Here is a 6000-nt window from a genome sequence, read left to right on the forward strand (position 1 = left end):
CTTCTGAGGGTTAATGTGTCTGTGCACATGCGTTCCCTGCAGGTGTGCCCATGTCTGCACATGTGTTCACATACATGTAGGAGGTTCTAACTGAAGGTTGGAACCCCCCGTGTGTGGGGGGTTCCAATGGCCTGTCCCTCTCTGCCGTTCACTCCCAGTTGTCAGCCCAGCCCCAACTCAGGAGTGGAGTCAGATCATGGGGCGAGGGCCAGCCAGAGGGTTTGATTCATTATATCCCACCTTCACTTTGGGGGAGCTGGCACGGGTCACAGGGTAAAGTGGGATGTGGGGGATCGGCTCGCAGGGGCAAAATCACAAAAGGGTCCTTATGGGGACTGAGCCGAGAAAGCGACAGAGAGCAGAGAGGAAAGGGGCCAGGGAGGAGGTGGCTGTCCTGAGGGTGGGAGTGGGAGACCCTAGAGGTGGCGAGGTGCCCCCGGGCCTTTCCTCTGTCCCCCCACCCACAACTTCCCAGAGCAAGTGGTGCCAGAGCCCTCTGGAAAATGACAGCTGTGTGGCTTCTCCATTGAAGGTGATGGACACATGGAGAAAGTCTTGACCTTGGGAGCAAGAAACTGGGTTCTCATCCTGGGTCTGCTCACACTGACAGGCTGTGTAACCTTGGGCAAGTCACTTGGCCTCTCTGAGCCCAGCTTCCACACGGTGACATCCATTTGTTTGGGGCTGGGGGGACAGTGTGGGCTGGTGAGTGGGAAGGTGCTCTGTGAGCTCAGGGGTGCTGGGGGCGGAGGGGTCCGGGTCTCTTACACCCACTGCCAGTTGTGGCCCTGCCTGGGGCTCCCAGGGACTTCAGGTCTGGTGTTCAGGAAAGTGGGTGACCAGTAGGATTGACTCAACATGCCTCTCAGGCTTAATTGCATTGTGTTTACGCTTCCTGAATTTGACAACTCGGTCTAACTCTTTTTGGAGGCTGGTCTGGGGGCCCACGCAAGCTTCCAGCCCGGGTGCTATGCAGCCGCCCTGTGATTACGCTTCAGTGCCGAGGGGTGACCGATGGCTGTGTCCACTGCCTGCCACTGTTTCCAGAGCTGACTTTACAAGGCTGTCCCTGGTGTCCCCTCAGACCCAACTCACGCACCTCACCTTCTCTAGGCCAGGCACCACACCAGGTGTTCTCACCCACAAGGTCCTGTTGGATGTACCGAAGTGCTCTCGGCAATAGGCATCACACTCACCACTCACAGGTGAGGACACCAAGATTCACAGCACTTAGCTGGGAGGCTGGACTCCGTGTCCTCTGTCTCTGGGTCTGGTCTCGGCCCCAGACCGAAACCCTGTGTTAATGATGAAGTGAATGTCAAGTGCCTTACTCTTTGCAAACATAAGTCACCCCCAGCTTACATCACTGAGTGCACTTGTTGAACTTGGTTTTCCTGGCTAGTGGATGCACACTGTTCTGAAACCCACACGCCCGAGACGAGACCAGCCTTGGAGCAAGCGGGTCCCGCCACGATGGATAACGGGACCTCGGACCTGGCTCCTTCCTGCCCTTTCTCTACCCTCCTGTCTCTTGTCCTGCTTCTCCTTGGACTTTCCCTCTCTCCCAAATTCCCTCTCCACCCCTCCCTTTCAACCTGGCCTGCCCCACCCCTCCCTCTTTCCCAGGCCAGCCTCTGGGGCCAGAGCCCTGGCCAGGATGAAAGCTGCTGGCCAGGCCCATAAATCAGCGGCCTGTGCCCCTTAACCTTCTCCATTAACCTCTCACACTGGCAGGCATTAGGTGTTACACTGGGCTGCCATAAATTACTCGCCAATGAATTTATGAGCGCTCACTCCTTGGAGGCCACGTGCTCCTGTCCTCCCCCACTTTCCCTCAGGGCCGTCCACAGATCTCAGCAGCTGGCTGCCCTGGCTCTCATTTGATGCTCTGCACCCGACCCCTCTCACAGACAGGGACTAGAAGGCAGAAGGGACACAAGGGAGGGGCAGGGCGGGTGTGGAAGTGACCCTTAACGCCACTGTCCAGGGGCCATTTCCCTCCCCAGGGACCACGGCCTGCAGCTTCCGCACATTTGCCTGGGAAGGTGCATGGATCCTGAATAATAATGATATCTACCATCATTAATTCTTTCTCCGTGGGCCAGACTGCCTCTAGTCCTTTTAACAACTCCGTGAGGTGTGACTTATTGCCCCATTTCACAGGTGAGGACGAGATGCCGGGAAGAGGCCCCGGGCTGCCAGCGACGGAGGGCTGCACTCGCCGTTCTACCGGACCGCAGTCTGGGAGGGGGGGAGGCCACTGCACGGAGGGGTAAACTGAGGCCCACGGGGGTGGGCTGCCTGGCCCAAGTCACACAGCGTATCAGTTTATAAGCAGCAGGTCCGGGAAGCCCTGGTGTGAACAGTCAGTGGGTTACTCTACAAAACCCAATTCTGCAAAAACAGTTGCATGTGCAGAAGCCATGTGACAGAACCAGAAGCTCTGTCTCTCCTCCTTGTCATGCTGCAAGTCAGTCTAGGATGGTCACAGCCATTCTGCGAGAGTAATAATGACGAGGACGGCGACAGTAATGACCAGCTCATACCGGATGCTCCCGTGTCCCTGATATCATGCCAGGTGTTTTACGTGCAGAAGCCCTGCTGAATTTCCATGACCACATAAGGTAAGTACTATGATTACGCCCATTTTACAAAACAGGAAACTGAGGTGAAGAGAGGTCAACTCACTTGTCAAAGGTCACTGAGCTAGTGGCCCTAGAGTCAGCCCCAGCAGTTAGCCTGCAGAACGCTTGCTTGTCACCACTTTACTTGAGAGACTAATAACAAACGTGGAGACATCGCAGGTAATCAGAGCAGCAGGAGTGGAAGAGGCACCCCCAGGGGCCACTGATGGTCAGTCTACTGGCACCTTGAAGGAGGTGGAGCAGGGGGGTTATCCCGGGGATGAGGCCTGCCTGGGTTTCACGTGCCCCCTTTTCCTACATAGCATCAGGGCCGGAGCTTCAGGCTGGACCTAGGTGGGCCCAGGTCCATGGCCGGCGCCTGACCCTGGATGCTGTTTCGGCTCTGACGCCCCCGCTCTCGAAGCCACGGCGGACTCCGCTGCGGCTTCATGAGTATGGGTCAAGGACAGGAGAGCGAGTGCCTGGGGTGACAGGGAACAGATTCCAGGGGACCAGGAAGGATTGTGGAGAGGAAGCTGTTTTCGTGGGGCCCCTAGGGACAGCAGGCTGAGGTGGGACATGCAGCAGAAATCTTAGAGGAGTCCCCTGGGCCAGCTGCCACCAAGGGCCATACGCCTACCTGCTCCCAGAGCTCTGGCACATGCAAATGTCACGCTGTGCAACTTGGCCAAAACTCCAAAAAAAAGTGTTCCCCTTGGTTGTGTATAGCCCTGGCATAGAGGGGACATGGAGGGTCAGCCAGAGGGCACGCCACTACCTGCCACCTTGAAATGGAGGACTTGGGCCCAGGTACCACTGTGGAAAGGGCGGAGTATTGGAGTTCTACAGACTCAGTGCAAATCCCAACCGAAGTGGGTTGAATGGTGCCCCTCCCCAAATTCACATCCGTCTGGAATTTGTGAATGCGACCTTATTTGGAAAGAGGGTCTTCACAAGGTACTTTGTTAAAATAGGTCAGGCTGGACTGGGGTGAGCGCTAATCCTGTGGCTGGCATCCTTGTAAGAAGAGGGCCCAGACATTCAGGGGAGAAGGCCCCGTGAGGATTCAGGCAGAGAGTGAGCGAGGCCTGCCTGCGAGCCAAGGAAAGGCAGAGACTGTCGGCTAACGCGGGAGCTCGGAGAGGCCAAGGAGGGTTCCTCCCTTACAGTGAGTCTGCAAAGAGAGAACGGTCCCGTGACACCTTGGTTTTTGGACTCCTGGCCTTCAGAACTGGGAGGGAATAGGTTTCTGTTGCTTTAAGTCACCCAGTGGGTGGGACTTGGCTATGGGCAGCCCTGGGAAACTTGTGCCTGCGATCCATCACTCAGGAGCTGGGTTACCTGGCATTAACCACCAGCCTCTCTGGGGCTTGGGAAGCACTGCTACAGGAGGGAGGGTGGCGTGTGGTTCCCGGGGCGTTACGAAGGTTAAATGAAAGAATGGGCACAGCCTGACTTGGTCCGTACACGCAGTGGAGTCTGCCATCAGCCTCTTCAATGACAAAGGTGCTTCATGGCTGGGCTCCCGGTAGCCGACGCAGGACCTCTTCATTAGGCCCCTCGTTGTTTTTTAAGGTTAGTTTTGGAAATTCCAAGTTAACAATTGGGTAAAGTTGCTCATATTTATGTCATCCCTTTCAAGAGTGTCACAAGCTGTGTGTTCAACATTCTGAAAGTAAAAGGAAAAAAAAGCCAGACCTATTGTTCACTCTGCACACGCAGACTCCAGGCTTGTACCAACCGAACGAACAGTTCGTTTGTGCCAGATGCCCGCTGACTGCCTGATGCCAGTGGGAAATAAAGGTATGTGTGTATATACACACATATAAACCGATCTCTAACCTTGTGTATAAAACCATATGTGTCTATCTCCTTACGTGCACTGGAGGCATATCCGTTCCTAACAGATGCGCACATATATATCTCCCCAACAGTTCCGTCCCGCAAATATTTACTTAGTGTCCGCTCTCCGCGGGGTGTGTGTGTGAGCGTGTGCAGCTCCAGCGATATGCATTTGTACATAAATAGTATACACGCATAGCTGATTGTACCAGAAGCCACCCCAAGACTATATGCAGGGCGCAGGAGCATCACCGTCAGAAAGCAGAGTATACCCTATCCCCCAGGCAGAAAATGTTGCCAAAGCCCCGAGGCGAACACTAGCACCCAGCTGGGAGAGGAGGCAGCGTGGAGCATGGTGGGTACAGGAGGGAAGGCCCGGGGTCCCTTCTAAGCTGAGCGGGGTGAGGTTCGAGGCTATTGGCCCTTTCATTCAGTTGCATCCAGGGTGCCACAGTCTCACCTTGGAGGGCCGTGGGCTAAAGCACCTTTGGAGAAGAGTTGCACCTGGGTGCATGGCTACCCATTCGTGCCCCCCACATGGAGCACCCCAAGATACAGGTGCACTGGTGCTCCCTGGTGATGGCCCCCACCTCCCAGGCCTCCCGTGCACCCCCAAAGCGCCACCTCTTCTAGTATGACTCTCATCCCCACGAAGGGGCCAGGACAGGTCAAGCTGAGTCGGGGCTCACTGGGGGGCCCTGTGCCCTCACTGTTTCTCTCTGAGCTGAAGTGATTCATCCCCCTGCCTTCCCCACTGGATCCTGGAGCAGGTTTGCTGGGTCTGGCTGGCTGCCCTGCCCCCTGAGCCCAGCACAAAGGCCCTAGGGATCCTTGATAAAAGCTGGAAACATGGCAGCTCGGAGAGGTGTAGGGGCTCATCCCAGGGCAGCAGGGCAACGGAGTGGGGTTTATGTGTCCACAGCCCCGACTCAGCAGGCTCATACTAAAGAAATGCAGCAGCTCTTTGCCCCCTTGGACGGTATTGCCCTCCAGGTCTGACCCCGCCCACCAGCACATGAGCTCCAGGGGAGGGGCCCTTATCTGGCCATTCACACCTAAGTTCCCAGGAACGGGCACACAGTGTCTGCCAACTTGTATGCAGCAGTTGCCCAGCAGGTGTGTGTTGAACACATGAATGACTTAGGGGCCTCGTACAGGGCTCTGGGCCTTAGAGACTGCAAGGGCACAGAGGGACCGTGTTTTTGTCCAGGTGCACAGGGGATTGTCCTGCAAAGGCCTTGAGCCCGGCTGTGTCTTGGGGGAAAGGGAGGGTCGGCAATCTCGAGGGCAGGAGTCAGCTGCAGCGTTGACTGAAAATGAGTGGGATTTGCCTGTGACAAAGGGGCTCCGGTCAAGAACACTTCCTATAATAACTAAACATTTTTAAAAAGACTGAAGCTTAAACGCAGGAATTGAGTCCATGTGCAGAGGGCCAGTTCAGGGGTGGAGGTTATTTCCAGGTGAGGCTGGGGATGAGGAGGGAAAGGAACAGCCTTTCTTTAAGCCCCGTGGAGACAGACCACTAGGGACTGAA

Source organism: Artibeus jamaicensis, unplaced genomic scaffold, assembly GCF_021234435.1.
Source record: "Artibeus jamaicensis isolate MK-2021 breed Jamaican fruit bat unplaced genomic scaffold, CSHL_Jam_final contig_797, whole genome shotgun sequence".
In the NCBI taxonomy this organism is placed as follows: Eukaryota; Metazoa; Chordata; class Mammalia; order Chiroptera; family Phyllostomidae; genus Artibeus; species Artibeus jamaicensis.